The sequence below is a fragment of the Lycorma delicatula genome, chromosome 1 (genome assembly GCF_047948215.1).
Source record: "Lycorma delicatula isolate Av1 chromosome 1, ASM4794821v1, whole genome shotgun sequence".
Taxonomy (NCBI): domain Eukaryota; kingdom Metazoa; phylum Arthropoda; class Insecta; order Hemiptera; family Fulgoridae; genus Lycorma; species Lycorma delicatula.
The window spans coordinates 129,453,726-129,472,786 of NC_134455.1; the positions used below are offsets into that span (position 1 = coordinate 129,453,726).

General features: G+C 29.6%; 1 protein-coding gene across 3 annotated transcripts in view; it reads right to left on the reverse strand.

Moving 5' to 3' along the window:
- Positions 1 to 19,061, reverse strand: part of Npc1a (Niemann-Pick type C-1a) — a 499,866-nt gene that overhangs the window by 253,965 nt on the left and 226,840 nt on the right. The gene's annotated exons all lie outside the window — the stretch shown is intronic.

Here is a 19,061-nt window from a genome sequence, read left to right on the forward strand (position 1 = left end):
TAAACGTGTAACGTATACGATTCCTTGTACGAAGTAAAGGAAGAATTGTGATCGCGAAAAATTTGAGTTTTCAGATTTCAACGGAAATATCCATTTTGACCATCTCTGAATTCATATTGACTAGTTTTGGCTTGACGTCTGTATGTACTGGTCAGTCGATTGCAATCAAAAGGGAAGATGAACAACTAGATGTTACATCAGTCCTAAATCCAAAATTTCAACATCCTACGGCTAATCGTTTTTGAGTTTTGTGAGATACATACGTACGTACAAACGTCACGCCGAAACTAGTCAAAACGGATTCAGGAATGTTAAAAATGGATTTTTCCATTGAAATTTGAAAACCGAAATTTTTGACGTTCCCAATACTTCCTTTACTTTGTATAAGAAAGTAATAAATTGACCTTGAGGAATACTTTTCCTTTCTTTACGATATGATTTTTAAGAGATTATTTTTATTTATTTATTTATTTTTGTAATTTGTAATAAAGTAATATATCATCTCATGTTGAATAAGAAGCTTTTAAAATTAGTAAAATCTCACCGAAATAATGCATTGCAGGATATCACTCCCAAAAGAATCATTATAGCAGACAGTAACACATTGAGTACATAAAGATAAAACAAAACTTCAGTAAAAAAATTTAAAAAACCTTATACAAATACATTTATTTCCTATTTTTTTAAGGGAATTACTTGATAATCGAACATACAGCGATTAACAATACTCAAGATAACAAAGGTGGTGATATCAGTGAATGAAATCAGCCTTTAAGTTTAAAATTGTATACTTATATAAACGACAAAATTAAGGGTTTAATTACCATTATAATGCCGGCCTCTATGACGCAAGTGGTAGCGTCTCGGCCTTTTATCCGGTGGTCCCGGGTTCGAATCCCAGTCAGGCTTGGCATTTTCACACACGCTACAAAACATTCATCTCATCCTCTGAAGTAATATCTTACAGTCGACCCGGAGGTTAAAAAAAGGAAAAAATTACCATTTTGGTAAATTAACTTAACTCATAAAAGAAAGAGATCAAGTCTCTTTTGAACGACAATACTGTTGAATCAATCAAAGTAATAGAATATTATTAGCGACTTAATACAGCATATTTATTGTTTATAATTCTATAAAATAAAAAGCATATAAATATTTTATACGATATTAAAACTTATATAAAAGCCAACGGATACGTTGGAACACATCAATTTATCATATTATTATATCTAAAATGTATTGTGGCAATTCACTTAATAATAAAATCAGCCATGAAAAAATACATTACATGAATGAAATTTTGTTTCTTCACTAATACTGTATCAAAATATTGGACACGCGATGCAATAAACTGCACATGTTGCTTATGGCAATCATGTTATTACAAACATCAATCTACGGAAGAAAGGTACACTTGCTTGTAGAATTTATGTAAACAATATCAATCACTAAAATTGAAATTACGAACAACATTGGTATTACGTCACCGACGATAGCTGAGCAGGGAATTGAATAACAAACAAAGACCTCAAAGAATCACTTCGTTACTATTAAAAATATCTATAAAAATTAATTAGGTATTTAAACAAATTTAAAACAGAAGTATTTTAAACAAAACTGATAAAAGAGATAATTAATTTAAAGGTAACAAAGCTAAATTCCGTTATACCACCGGTACTTTATGAAGCCTTTATATGCCTGGAAACATTCCCGATATGTCTCTCAGGCTACAAATATTATCTACGTATATCATAAAACATATAATAAAATTCAAATTTATATGCTGAATAGATCAAGGAGTTCGTTAGAACTTCGTTGATAAAAGGCGACGAAGTCAACGAACTACGTTTACAGTTCTAAACATGACCTAACCTAACAGTGAAATGAAAATGAGGAGAAAAAAATAAGCGTAAAAACATTATATTTCAGTTCTATTAGGTTTGTAATAAAGAATACTTTTAAAAAATCTCGAATTTTATTAGACAACGTTGTCTTTTTCCATTTCATGAACCGTGGAACACGAACATGCCATTTTACTCATTTTTTAATGTACTTTTACGGATCGCGCCACTAGATAGCAGTACTTGATAGTAATAGGTAGCGTACAAAAACTTGATAATGTACTTGAAATAATAAAAGTTAAAAGAAAATATACTACAGTTTGTTTTAATAGTAAATGCTGTTATGCAAATGAAAGTACTGAATATGAAACGAATTTTTTAATTCCCATCACTTCTTAAAAAAAAAAATAAAAGTATTAGTATACAACAGATTATATTAGTTTTATTAAAAAATGAATAAATAAACCAGAAATAAATTCGATCGGTAAAATCGAATTTAACGATAAAAATCAATGGCTACATTTACAAAGTAATAAGTACAATATTATATCAGAGATCTTCGATTCGTAAAGGTCATTATACTAGTTTAAAAAATGAAAAATATGGTATGAAGTGAATGATATGACTATCAACAAAAAATTGGCCGTGAAATTCAAGTTGTTTGTTCTTGAAAGGCAATAAATTTTAATAATAAATCCATAAGATAACAACCAGTACTTCGTAAAAAAAATAATCTAACAAAACGCAGAGATATCAAAAAAATTAACAATGAAATTGTAAACTGTACGGTAAGAGTCCTCCAGATATTTCTTCCGCTCAAAAAACAAAAATTTCTGTAATAAAAATAAAACTGTTTTTAATAAAACTATACTAGTATCAAGAAAGGTAAGACGCTGCATTTCTATTATCAAAATCTATTATTAATTTAGAATTTTGTTTAAAAAAAAGTACATGTTAAATATATGTAATAGACAATAGATATACAATAATAGACAATAAACAATGTTTAAGCGTTCCATATAATAAGCAAAAAATAGACAAATTTGTTACTAAACTCTTACCGACCCGATTTCATTTATTAAACGAGTAATAATAAGAATTGTAGTATTTCTTTAAATGTGGTATGTATTACATACAAATGAAATAGGGCCGGCTAGAGTTTTGCAACAAATTTTTATATTTTTTTCCTTATTACATGGAACGCTTAAATATTGTTTATTATGCATTATTGTATATCTATTGTCTATTACATATATGTAACACGTTTTTTTTTTTAAGAAAATTCTAAATTAATAACAGATTTTGATAATAAGGTTGATTTTTTAGTCCTGTTACCCAATTGTTAATGTGGATTTTTTTTCTAAGAAAGGGAAATTTTGTTTTGTGACACGAAGTTGGTAGCGCTACTCAACCGGTATAGATACAGCAGTGTGAGTTGATTCTCCTTGAGCTGTGTAAACTTTTGTGCCGTTTCTGGTCGTGTTACGAACAGAATGTCTTTTGCCATAGAACAACGAGTTTTAATTCTTGAACAATATTTTGCTACGAAATCGTGCGCGAGCGTAAAATAATCATTTCAAATTAAATTTGTTGATGTTCCCTCGCCAGAAAAAATGTCAATCTCTAGGCTAGCAAACCGATTTCGAGAGACAGGTAGTGTTTGCGACAGAAAACGTAGCAATCGACCAACTCGCTTCACAGATGACGTTTTAGAGAATTTGAAAACAAGTACGCTCAATTCTCCACGGAAATGTTTACGAAACTTTCCACGCAAGTCGGTTTTTCATATATGAGTGTTCATAAAGCCGCTAAAAAATTTGAAATTGTATCCGTATCGCGTACGATTAGTCCAAGAGCTTCAGCCTCCAGATTTAAACAAGCGATTGCAATATTTCCGTTAGTTTAGGTCTCTCGTAAATGATAACGGAATCGAATTTTTAAACACAGTGTTCTTTAGTGATGAAGCTTGGATCCATCTCGACGGTTATGTGAAGTCAAAACTGTCGAATTTGGGCGCTTGAAAATCCTAACGCTTTAAAAGACAAACCTTTGCATCCTGAAAAAATTGGTGGGTGGTGTGCGATATAGCGTCATCGTATAGTCGGACCCATATTCTTCTAATAGACAGTAAAAAGGTGAAGTATACAGGAATATTGTGCGCCAATTTGTGTTCCTCCTGGAACCTCAAGAACGGTATTGCTAGTTTCAGCAAGACGGCGCTACATGCCACACGTCTCGAGAAACCATGGATTTTCTGCAAGAGTTCTTTGATGATCGAATAATAAGCAAGGGCTTATGGCCTCCAAGGTCCATAGACCTCACATCTCCCGGCTACTTTTTGTGGGGCTATATTAAGTCCGAGGCCTTCAAAAACAATCCTCACACTATTGATGAACTTAAGGTCAATATTACAGACTTAATCCCGAATATTTCCAACGCAACTCTTAAAAAGGTTTCTGCTAATGTGCTGAAAAGAATCTGTGCGTGTATAACCGCAAGGAGTGGGCATTTTGAGCATTTTCTTTAACAATTATGTAAGTAATAGATTTTTATTAAATCTCTTTTGTAAGTAACAAATACATTTTTTTATTCCACCTAAATTTCCCTTTCTTAAATTACATTTAAAATTGGGTAACAGGTCTAAAAAAATCGCTCTGTAGAAATGAAGTGTCTTACCTTTTTTGATATCAGTATCGTTATGTTAAAAACAGTTTAATTTATATTACAGAAATGTTTGTTTTTTGAGCGGAAGAAATGATACCTGCGAGACTCCTAGCACATTGTTTATAATCTCATTGTAATTTTTTTTTATTAATACTTACAGAGATTATTATGAAAATTTACCCAAGTTATTACGTAAATTTAATGGGTTAAATTATAGATTTTTGTGTTGCGTTAACCTAAAATGTTTATGTATTTTTCTTTACCATAAAAACAATAAATCATTTTAAAACAATATTTATTATAAAATAAAGAAAAGTAATACTGATTCATATATTTTATGCAACTGTTTAGATTTGCGAGATAATTTAAGTGTAATAACTTTAATTTTGAAATCTTTTAGTAAATATTGAAGTAGATAACCTATGAAACACATTAGAATATTCCAGAAATATAAGGCTCCAAAATATATCTATCGTAATTTAATCGGTATAATTTTTAAGGAATAGATTTATGACATTTTAAACTAGGAGAAAGTTACGTTCATTTATTTTTCCTACCACTCTCATTTTACGTTTTGAATTCTCAATACCGTAATTACTATAGGGGTATCTTAAACTATTAACTGACTCAATCACAGTTGTTAGTATACAATATATATTAAGTGCTATTGGGAGTCCAAATTGAAAACGGTGGGAGGGGGCTACATGGCTGAGGGATGATCGCGGTGAGTATTTGTAATGTAGAATTTTCATTAGATTAGTTTTATATACACAGAGTATTTCTAAAATGGTGGGCTGCATATACTTTTTCGGATTTTACTTGTAAAACTATACAAAAAATATCCTTAGGAAAAATGGCTATTTCTCCTTCGTTCTCCCCCAGTCACCATTCTGTTATTTTTATATAATAATTTATATCTCAAGTACGGATAGAAAAATCAAGGTTAAAAAGTAGTCCAATTCTGGGAGAAAATTCATGTTGTAATCATAATTATTAGGTCTATTATTGTGAGAAAATTATTACTTAATCTGATACTAATTTACAATAATAGAATTAACAAAATATAAAAACACGTAATATTTCATGGAGTTGAACATAAGTGGAGGACATGAAAACAGACACAAAATTACAACATCAATCTTCTGCCGTATCTCGGCTATTTATAAACCACTTTTTAAAAAATAAAATGTCATTTTGTTCAAAATAAAAGGCTAATATTTTAGTAAATAACATAAATTTTGATAACATTAATATTTATGGAGATATAACGGATTGAAAAATAAACATGTCCGCCATTTTGTAATTTCCAAAAGTATTTAAGTTTTTTACTAATTTTAAAACCTTACTACCAAGACGTTTACCAAAGATTAATGTGATTCTTCTACCCCGAACTTGAGGTATAAGTTATTATATAAAAATAACAAAATGGCGGGCAAAGGAAGAACGGAGGAGAAACTGCCATTTTTCCTAAGGATATTTTTTGTTTAGTTTTAGAAGTAGAATCCGAAAAAGTATATCCAGCCCACCATTTTATGTACTTATAATGGTGTATATATTTTATACACCATTATATATATATATATATATATATATATATATATATATATATATATATACATAGACATTCCGGGTATAACTAACTGGTCCTCAATTTTTTCAAAATCTTCTCAATTCCTCGGTAATGCTAAGAAAAGAAAACAATTTTAGTGTAAACCACGAGCATCCTATCGAACGGTGAGCACCAAAAATCAAAAACAGTTTTTAAAAGGAATTCAGGACTAGGTAGGAAAGGTTCAAAGTTCATTTAGAAGTTAAAAATGGAAATTTATGAAAAAATGTTTCGGATAAGACTTATGTATCTTTGTCCCTAGGGTCCAAATTCGCGGTTAAAATATGTGTTCCATTTAAAAAAATGAACTTCTGGTTGAAATCGGAAATTGACAATTTGACCAAAAGGTAGTAGAGCGCTCCTGACTTTGTGATAAGTTTTTTTTGCATTTACTAGAAAAACCACTTCGTTAAATTTTAGAACTTCGGGAATTTTAGGACACTCGATATATAATGATTCAGAATTGCACAGCAGTACTTTGAGATTTGATACGGGGCGTATCCTGTAAATACATCTTCGGAAACACTTTTTTTTAGTTTTTAGTTATTTATTTTAGCACTATGAAGAAAATGTTTTTCTGTTCAAAATTATAGCTTTTCTTCCATACTTTTGTCAATGTTATTTTGAATAACAATCAAAATTTTAAACTTGTTTTTGTTTTTATCGATTTTAATTTTTATCTATTCCTTTTCTACGTTTAGTTCTTCAAGTTTCTCTCTTGTCATATTTAGGTTCTTAACGTATTCTTTCCTTTTTTCTCTTACTTCTTTCTCCTCAAGCAGCACTTTACAACCATTATCCTCAATTTTTCTCCCTTTCCATATATCTCATTCCCTTTCCATGTATCTCCTTTTTCCATATATTTCATGTAATGTTCTTCTTCTTTTTCATATACCTCATATTGTACTGCCCTTTCTTTTCTAGATCCTCAATATCATTGCATTCTTTCTTCAACTATATTTCCCTAGCTCTTTATGTTTCTGTCCTTAACACATGGTTCAGTTAGTAAGATATCATATTTTCATTTTCCCCTGTTTTATTCTTATATTTCCTTTTGTTTTCATTTCTTTAGCATTTCTGTTGGTTCCATTATTTCTTGGCTTTATTTCCTCATAATAACCTACTTATTTTTTGATATGATATTTTTATTCTTAACCAGGTCTTTTCACTGTTTTCATTCTCCATTTGTTTTCTTTAATTGTCTAAGTTAGTTTTTCGCTCGTTGTTTCTCATTCAGTTTCTTCAACTTTTTTAAATTCCATTTCCTAACTGCTTTCGCTTTCTCTAGCCTTTTAAAGCTATTCTCATTTCCATCATAAGTAGCACATGATCGCTATTGATAGATATCAATACGTGGGGTAATCTAATGACTTTCATAACAGCCAATACCTAACTGTACCTTTAACAACCAATACTAAGATACGATCCTTTCCTGTACTAAGTAAGATACGATCTATGATAGCAAACTTTGTCTCCAGGGGATACAAACGTATATCTCTTATGATTTATGAATATCTATACACAAAAGATAATATTGATAAATTTATACATTAAAAGATAATGAGCAGTTAAAGATATCAAAATTGTGTTATATATCCAGTTTCCCAATTTTCATATCATTTGAAAAGGAGGTTTTCAAATACAGCTAATTTTTTGAAGTTATATTTCTTTTGGCGCGTTAGAAGAAAATGATCAGATTATATTTTCAGCAAGTCACGGAAGTTGCGTGCGCCGAAGTAACACATCCTGAAGATTTGTGCAGGCGCAAATGGAACAGTTTGCACGCACCTGCGTGCAGAGCCTAATTCAGTCAGTCGTTCAATGCAATTATATGATTAGAACGTGTTGCAAACATAACAGATATTGAGTCGTAATAAATATATATTTATATACATGGATTTCTGAAGACAGATATTTTAAACTGTGAATATTGTTGTTCATATTCATAAAATTTTATTCATATTACAGCGTATATTTATTTATTATTTTTTTATGAAAATTGTATATCAAGATTTGAGGTTATATTTATGCAAGTATTATTTTTTATGAGTAAAATTATATTTTTTAATGACACAGAAAATAGCACACATCAGATAGATAAACTCTTGATTTTGCATAAATAATTTTAAATTTACTATAAACAAAATTTTTGAAAAAATAAACTGTTATAAAATAAAACTATTTGTATCATATTTTTCATATCATTAGCCGCTGATAACTCTCGTGCCTATTCAATCGTCATCCGAAGAATTAATGGAACTAAACTAATCGAAATATATTCGACGAACTTTGTTTTATATGACAACGAATACTTCAATGCTTCTATTTAGACTTTATAAAATAAATATTATTTAATTTAATTTAAGTGTTATTTATTCAAACTTTTATTCTTGATATTTAATTTCGTCTATCAATTGTTTGACTCAGTTCAAATTTGTTTGAATGTGTAAAAAATTATTATTTTATTCACGCCAAAGAAGTATAACTTCTTACGTGCGTACATAAGTACACACGAGTTTTTTTTTAATAAAATAAGCTAAAGATAAAAGCAATAAAAATAAACCAGTGTTAAATATCAAAAAACGGAAATTTTAATTCAATATCTAATGACAATTCTTGATTGGGTCGACTATTTATAAATTTTATTGAATTATATTTCAGAATGAACATGTGCATAGAAAAAAACTACTTTTTAAATTTATTCATCAATCTTTAAAAAAAATTTCCTTTAAGCAGAACGTAATCTGTTGAAATAAAGCTACTACAATTATAATTTTATTATATTTACTACAAAAACATTTTCGAATAGGAATTTCATAGTTAATGTTAATACCTATAGTAATTCTCTTATAACATTACAGTTATTATTTGTATAAAAGCTATCCATCATTACTTTGTAAACATTATTTTAAAAAACAAATATATCGAATTTTTTCTTACAAATACAAAAGCGCGTATACGAACACAATAAGTTCCGTTAATAAAACATTCGGTATTATCTTTTCATTATTAAATAAAAGGTATTCATGAAATTCCAACACATATTTGCTTCTGTTAAAAAAAATTAAATTTATAAATAAAGAACATTAATACCTTGTACCTTATTTTTTACGACAAAAAGTAGCTTTAAATTGGCGTATGTATACCTACACAAAGATAACTCATTTACACATTGTGACGCTTCTGATATTCTATAAAATTTATACAGATAATCTAAAAATCTTTTTACTAATCTATCTTTTATATGTTTTATCATACATATGCCTTCAGAAAACTGGAAATTTATTCTCTTGAAAAAATATGCTTTTGCAGGAAACGGTAAATTAGGATTATAACTTTTTTAAGTGAAATAAACACAATGAAGGATCACAGCAACAATCAAGTACGTTTTTTTTGGAAATCCACTAGCGATCTCAGTTAACAGTCATATGACCGTGGAGGATAAATCGAAACAACAAAATAAACCCAATTCATTTCAACCATATTCAAAATATATGGAGATTTTATATTTTTTTTTTTAATAATCATAAAATTATTAAATTTTAAAATGTTTACAGAAATTTACAACTTTAATTGGAGATGCGAAAATATTTAAGTACATTACCATAAAGACTATCTCTCTTTTTCTGTTTAGCTTCCGAAACCACTGTAAAGTATTACTTCAAAGGATGATATGTATGAATATAAATGAAGTGTAATCTTGTACAGTCTCAGGTAGACCATTCCTGAGATATGTGGTTAATTGAAACCTAGCCACTAACGAACACCAGTATCCACGATCTAGAATTCAAAATCGTATATAAATCTGCCTTTACTAGGATTTGAACCTTAGAACTCTTGACTTCGAAATCAGCTGATATGCGATGACGAGTTCACCACTAGACCAACCCGATGGGGTACCGTAAAGACCCTGCCGGTAAAAATTACTCTTACATAGTACCTTTTGTGTTACTATAATGCATCAGCTAAATTAGTACCCTTTAATATTTTGCACGTAAATTTCTTCATACTTTTGTATACGATACAAACCTTCATAAACTCACTAAATTTTGCTTAACAGATAACCTAAAACTTGATATAACGGATACCTTCATTCACCGACATTTAGATTCATTGATATACACTGTACAGCAATCTTTTAATTCACGTAAAATCAAAATAATTTTTTTAAAATTTATAACAGATATTGTCGATGGAAAAACCAAAACAAGTGGTACCTTTCATTCTTTCATCTCTCCGATGTGTCGTAATTTAAAATTATTAGAATAAACAGTAGATTATTATTATTATTTTTTTTTTAAATAGGTTTGTCATAAAACTTCTTATCTTGGAAACAACTAGGAATTAATGGTAATTCATATTTTAACGCAACCTATTTTTAACGTTCTGCTCTATAAAAGGATCGATTCAAACAAGTAACCGATTCTTATATTAAAAGCGGTTTATTGAAAATTCAGGTGAAATTACACGATGGAAAATCGCTCTCAGAAATCAAATATGTTGATAAGACTATTTTTTAAAAACAATGAAAATGTTTGTAACCAGATATAATATTTTACTTTTTAAGTTAGTTAATAAGGTAAACATCATGACACTAGGAATGTTACTAAGATAAATCTAGTATATGAGTCAGGAACCTAAATCTCAGTAACACATCTATTAGTAACACATCTCAGGAATGTTCAAACTGAGACTGTACAAGACAACTTCATCTACATTTTTACATATTATCCTCATTCATCCTCTGAAGTAACACCTGAACGGTAATTCCTGGAGGCTAAACAGGAAAAAGAAAAAGTATATGAGTCAGAATATACATACTTTCTAACCAAAAATATTTAGTTATCCAACTTTATAAGGAAATGGTTGAACTATTTAAGAAAAAGAATTGTTGAAGTGAAAACTTCTTTAGGCGCGTTGCGTCAGAATTTTTTGTACATATGAATTACATGGGAATATGAGAAAAAAATCGCTGACTCATCAAAATCTGTAAAAAGCAAATATATATGAAAGAGGAAAAGGCATATAGCGAGAATATATATACGCATACATGAGTGTATAGTATAATATGTAGTAGCAGAAGATGTAAGGTGGGAGAAAAACTGCGGTGATTCACAATAATTCTCCCTCTGTATCACTCATAATGAAAAAAAAAAATGATTGTTTAAATTCAGTGTAACATATAATATTTAATGAATTTGGATAAAATATGTGAAGATTTTCACCACCTAATTTGTATGCATTTAAAAATCATTAACCTTGAATATACTGTCGGTTAAGATTGCTGTTTATTGTTAAAAAATTACTTTATATGAACTATTTTGGTCTTGCAATTCTGTGGGGGTGAATTTCGCTCGCCCTAGTATCTTGAAAACGGTGGCCGCTAGACGCATGGGTCTAGGACCTATCGTTCCGGGTGATCGCAACAACCATTACGGTTAAGCCTTTCAAAATCGCGTAAAAATACCCTTGGACGCACCGTTTTTGAGATACACCCTTTTTTTATTTAACGAAAGATATGTCTGAGAAACCCCGTTGAAATAATGATCAATGAATCACATATCGCTGAAAGTAATGTGACCTACAACGTCATCATAAATTTAAAATTAATCATGCTTTTTGCAGTTAAAACATGTTTTACTATGAATTTTTCAGTAAATCAACTGTTTCAACATGTGAACATTTCAACATTTTTCAACATTCATCATTGAAAATAGCCGTTTTTTAATGTATTAGGATAAACCCGTGAAAAGAGACGTGGAGGTTCACAGCCAATTTCTTTATTGTAATTTTGGGGACATCCAAACCCGTGTTTTACTATGTATTTTGCAGTAAATCCACACTTTTAGAGTGAAACTTTAACTACAAACAGGGGATAATCGTGGAAAACACACGTTCAAATTGTGCGTCAAATTGGTTCTAGGGGTCAAAGTTTAAAGTGGCTATTGAATGTAAACATTATATGCTACTTGTAACATATATTAATTCGAAACGATTGCGATCCCATACACCTTGGCCATACGGTCTTAAGCACACATATTTTTTTTAGAAATATAAAGGGCTAAAATTTAAAAACAAATAAACAAATAAAATTGACTGTATAAAAATACAGCAGTTGAGAAATAAAAATTAAGAAATCCAACATATGGATATCTCTGTGCTAATGACTTATTGCTTAGGACACGCAATAGTTTATCTTTACATCCAAGCAGACACAACACGAACCCATAGAAAGAAAAATGAATTGTAATGTGAAGTGAAACACAGAAAAAACTAGTAAGTCAAAAAAATACTGGGATTTTTCTTTGTTTTTGTCTACATAAGGTTATTGCCTAGATTAAAAATAATTAAGTACAATTAATGAAAATTTAAATAATTACTCGTAATTAATGTCTTAAGTAATTAATTTCGGACTTCTATAATGGGAAACTGAGATATTTCATAATAAAAAGGACTTGTTAAGAAAAAAGGATATCTCATTCATGAACACACACACATATATTATTATTTTTTGCTTGAATTAATTCTCCACTACTTTGAAAAGCCTGTCATGGGAATATGAAAATGGAATTTTGTAACATATGAAAGATGCCATGCCTAACCGGGATTTATATCTCATTTTCATCATTACTATGATTTATTTGGTTGATTGTATTTTGTACCTTAAATACTCCCCATTACTAAAATATTACTACCAGAAGTTACAATGATTAAACAAACAGTACAAAACAAATCATGAAAAACAATATTCAATCAAAAACAGTTACTAAAATAAATTTCCTGAGATACATCGGAAACAATTTATAAAGGATCTATGCATTCCTCTTCAAAAACATTCTACGACATCCAAACAAAAATTATTTTACAGATCCGTTTTGTAGGATTTAAGGAGAAAAAATAAAAATGAGCAAAGGATTAAATAAATAAACACTTTTGTATAAAAACTTTAGAGTTTGATATGGATCACGACAAATATTCAACATCTTTTCAGAAAAATTCCTTTGCTATATTTGACACAACTCAACCGACTTCATTAAACGATCAATGGCAGAGTTATAACGCTGATTAATTCGATATTAAATTTTTTTATAAAATGTCTTCCTTTGTACACCTAAAATAAACAGAAAATATAAAGATAATTTGTTTTCTTTCAGTACAATTTAATAGTATTATTTAAAAAAATTCTTTTTACATCAATTTCCGGTATTTTATTTAAAAACTTAATAAAATTTTTTTTTATAAGGGTAAAGAAAAGTATTCCGCTGCTCAAAAAGAGACCCTTGACTTGTATTTAATACTAGCTGACCCGGCAATGATTCGATATTACTAGATTTTAGTATATATATATTTTTTTTTAACCTCCGGGACCACCGTTTAGGTATTGCTTCAGAGAATGAGATGAATGATTTGTAGCGTGTGTGAAAATGCCATGCCTGACCGGTATTCGAACCCGGGAGCTCCCGATGACAGAATATCACAAAATTTAACCCTTCCTTTTTTCTCTCTTTCTCTCTTTCCCTCTTCTAATCTTCATTCCTTCCTCTTTTTCCCATCTTCTCTTTTTTGCAAAAATATTTATTTTCACGTAACTATTATATATTTTGAATATCATCCAAATCGGATCGTAAATACAATTTTCCGAAATATCTCGAGCCCGCTCCACCTAGCGGGTCCAAACTAATTCAGAAACCTTCACGGGCGTGCGCACAACAACTCACGAAAGTTTCATCGCAATCGGATGAATGGTATAGGAGCGCACACGGAAAAAACAAACAAACACACAAACATTCATTTTCATATATATATATATATATATATATATAAGATTCTGTAATGCTACCGATTGAATAATGCGCAATAAAATTGTTCCGGTCATTCAATATGATAGAGAAAAAAGCTCGAATTCAGTCACATTTCATTTATGTAGAAAGAGATAATTTTTGCTTAGTTTAACAGAATAAATAATAATACAAAGATTTTTAAAAGTTGCTTTATACTTTTTAGTCATACATTAATCAAATTAATATCGTACATTGCATGAGTTTAATTATTAGGTTAATTTGGATTTAAAACCCCGCGTAGCCGTTTTTAGAGATTATCCTTAATTTACCACAGAACAGGGAGAAGTTTGCAGAATTAATGATGGAATATTGTACTATCACCCGACCTTAATAATTGTGCAAAATTTCATCAATAGGCAATCTCAGGAAGTATGTTAAATTATTACACCTGCACCCTTAATTTAACCTCGTACGGGGGAATGTTTGCAAAAAATAATGGTGGAATATTGTATAGTCACCCGACCTTAGTAACTGTGAAAAATTTCATCAATAGGCAATGTCAGGAAGTATGTTAAATTAAGGATGCAAGGTTTGAGGACAAACATGAAAAAAAAGTGAAAAAACATTGTGAGTTAAAAAAAAGCAAGTGAAAAGAAGTTTATTTCAAATACATTAATTACTTATTAAACAGATTTTTATAATACGTAGTACATAGGGAGAATCGGCTTAAGAAAAGACTGGAAGGATAATTTAAATTTATAATAAAAACTACCAGCAGTATGGAACAAAATAAATTAACTAATTTGCTACGCTGAACAAATCCTATCAACTAAAGTGAAAGAGGTCACGGATAACAGAAATCACGATAAAACTTTCAAAACGTTCTAGAAAATTATTAGGTTAGCAGTAACTACTAGCGCATTCGATTAATGAAAATAAATCTAATATTATTAAATCTTGCAAAGATTAATAAAAAAATCCTTACCCTCAGTTAAGTTCAATCCCATTAAAACGAATTACAACAAATTATCAAAAGAAGTTTACGGTTTATTTTTTCCATAAAATATAATAAACGTATGTTGCGCTTTACGAGGGACGATCAGAAAGTAAGTTAACACCCGCTCTTTGAAACAAACACATATTTATAAGATAACTTTTGCAATTCCATTCTCGTAAAAATATCATCCAATTTCCTTGAACCAAGGACCGCTTCTTTCCGTTCATCACCATTAGCGAATCACTCCCCTCCCAGGTCTCACTTGAGAGGGCCAAATGGGTGGTAGTCGCAGGGTGCTAGGTCAGAGCTGTAGGCAGACAAAACCACACCTCCCAGTCGAATTTTTGCAGTAACTACTTTGTCACATGAGCTGAATGAGAAGAGTAGCGTCGTCGTGAAGAAAAACGACCCCATCGCTCAATCTTCCGAGTCTTCGATCTTTAATGGCTTACGCAACTTTTTTAAAATCTCAGAGTTAGATTCGGCATTGATTGTTGTTCCTCGGGGCATAAATTCACTGTATATAACTCCCTCAGAATAAAAAAAACCGTCAGTATAGCCTTTCGAAAATGTGTGGATGTTTTCACTTTTTTTGGCTGTGGAGAATTTTTATGTCTCCATTCACGTGACGCTCGTTTAGTCTCAGTAGTGTAATGAAGCATCCCTGTCATCTCCGGTGAAGATTTGTTTCAAAAACTGTGAACCTGTTCTGGAATAACTTTGAAGAAAAGAAAGAGCAGACGCAAAACGTTGATGTTTGTGGTTGTCGGTCAACAGATGTGCCACCCATCGTGCACACTCTTACGGTAACCAAGCTGATCGTGAATAATCGCAAACACACTACCATAACTGATGTTAAGTTCATTTGCAATCTCTCTAATTTTAATGTGTCATTTACTCATAATAATTTCATTTACGCGTTCCGCGTTTGAAGTTTGACGCCAGCACGCAGTTCGTCACACATTTTTTCTTCCGTTTCTGAACATTTAACACCATTTTCGTGATCGTGGGGCGTAAAATTGCATTCTCAAAAATTTGGGGATGAATTTCACAACAATTGTAATTTTTTGCCCAGAAAAATTGGACTACTGAACGCACTTTTATGGACCAAACCTCTAGAGGATACGCCATATTGACAACGCCACCACACGTACTGAATATCGTACAGAATTGCTGCTGGGGGAACGTGAAGACAACAATACAACCAGTGCTGCCACCACAGTCCATTAATATATCCCTTTCAGTTCAAGAACACGGCAAAGGTGTAATTTATTTTTTGATTCACTTCTCGTATATTTCAGTAACGATCTCATAACACTCCAAAAACCTTTTCATTTAAAGATCTAAAACAAAAGTTAGATGAATACAGTACAATACTACAAAAATGGGCTAAAAATACTTGTAAAGATCAATTTACTGTGTAAAAACAAAGCATTGATCCGTGCATAAGCATTTTGGTGAAACGTAGTTGTAAAACGGAAAATTATTCTAACCGAGAATTGAACCCCGGACTTTCTGTACATCAATTAGAAAAATGAATTTTATACTATCAATCAATTTATTTTTATACTAATTTCCTCTTACAAGAATTTGTAGATGCTGAATTAAAAAAAAAAAATTAAAACACTAACTTTTAACAAAACAGAAAAAAATGTCAATGGATGGTGTTAATGTTTATAAATTTAATACAATATTTTTAAAGCCATTATCGATAAAAAATAATTTTTACACCTGTTTAAAATACAATATTTTGGATATTATCATAAAATTAACACGATATTCTATTCATCATATGTACAAAATTAGTCAAGTAAGGTGAAAGAATAAAACCCCCACGTCCACGAAAATATAAATACGGTGAACGGAAGTCGATTTTTTTGAAAACATAGAATTTCGATTTACAGAATCGAAATTCTGATATTAAAAAATATTATGAAAAAATCTGATGTGGACATCACCACATGATTTCCTTGTACGCCTATTAAATTAAATATACACATATTTTGCTACACTTCATTTAAACTTATTTTCATTTAAAAGTGAGAAACGATCCTTCAATTTTTTAATAAAGTGGACAGTTACATAATTGCATTGTGGTGGACACCACATTGCAGCAATTTTTTTTGTGGTGTTCGTATCAGCATTATATATTTGTTTATAAATTAATTCTGAATCACGTCGCTGAAGTAGTTATGTGGTGCAAGTGAGAACACTTCAGATCCGTAACCATGGACACATTAGTTCGAATCTGACTTCATATACGTTTAATTTTTTAATTTAATTTTTTGTAACTTTTTTTTTTAATTTAATTATATTGATATATTAATAACTAACTATTAATCTCTAAATATTTTGTATTAAAATGAAAAGTACATAAAATATTATTTTACTAATAACTTCTGATACTTTTCAATTTTTTATTTTCTATTGTTATTATGGAATTATTATTTATTGTAGACTTTTTTTACAATCAGAGATTATTAATAAAACAATATATTTATTTAAAAAAAAATAAAATCTATATATGTATATGAAGTCGGATTCGAACCGATGTGCCTTCCTCTTGTAAGATCCAAATATTTAATTAATTACAATTTTATTTGGCTACAACTATGGAACCTATGAAAATAAGTACCACTTATGATATATCGTTGAAAAGCGCTAAATGAAGACTTATTACTGCAGTTAAGAAGTAGTCCAAAATAGAAAACATTTAGATGGGCTTTTTTTGACACTTTTGGTCCAGTCGATTGCAATCAAAAGGGGAAGTGCACAACTAGATGTTACAACAGTCCAAAATTCAAAATTTCCATATTCTATGGCTAATAATTTTTGAGTTAAGATAGCTAGATATATACGTACGTACAGACATCACGTCAAAATCAGTCAAAATGGATTCAGGGATGAACAAAATGGATATTGCCGTTTCACAATCACGAAATTAAAAAAAATATTTTTTATTCAATTTGATTAGTGGTGAACTTAATTTAAGCTTGTACTTTTTTTATCTATATTCTTTTTCAAATGAAAGCTATCAGATTCAAAGCATAAGAGTTTGATTTAATTACGTATTCTATGATCTACCTCTTTATATATATATATATATATATATTTATTTATTCAGTGTTTCTAAAATGGTGAGCTGGATATACTTTTTTGGATTCTATTTGTAAAACTAAGCATAATATTTTTTTAGGAAAATTGGCAACTGTTCCTTCGTTTTCCTCTGTCCACCATTTTGTTATTTTTATATAAAAATGTTTAACATAAGTGTGGATATATGAATGACATTAATATTTTGTAAGCGTCTTCCTAATAAAGTTTTAAAATTAGCAAAAAATCAGGACTTAAATATCTTCGAAAATTACAAAATGGACGATGTTTATTTTTGAATCCGTTATATCTCCATAAATATTACTTTTATCAAAATTTACATTATTTGTTAAAATATTAAGCCTTTTATTTTCAACAAAATAAGATTTTATTTTTTAAAATCAGTTAACAAATAATCGAGTTTTTGAGAGAAAATTGATGTAATTTTGTGTCGGAATTATTAAATCTATTGTGAGAAAATTATTACTTAATTTGATATACAAATCAAATTTTAATTTACAATACTAGAATTAACAATAAATAAAAACAATTAATATTTCATGAAACTGAACGTAAAGTGGAGGAAATGAAAACAGACACATAAGGGCAACATCGATTTTCTGCCATAACTCGGCTAATAGTAAGATTAAAAAAAATAAAATGTCATTTTATTCAAAATAAAAAGCTTAATATTTTAACAAACGATATAAATTTTGATAAAACTAATATTTATGGAGATATAACGGATTGAAAAATAAACATGGTCGCCATTTTGTAATTTGCAAAGGTATTTAAGTCCTGATTTTTTTCTAATTTTAAAACTTTATTACCAAGTCGATTACCAAATATTAATGTGATTTGTCTATCCGAACTTGGAATATAAATTAGTATATAAAAATAAAAAATGGCGAACAGGGGGAGAATGAAGGAAAAATTTCCATATTTCGTAAGTATATTTTTTGTTTGGTTTTACAAGTAGAATTCGAAAAAGCATAGCAAGTCCATTTATAAAACACTGGAGTATATAAATATACATATATATATATATATATATATATATATATTCAAAATTCTAA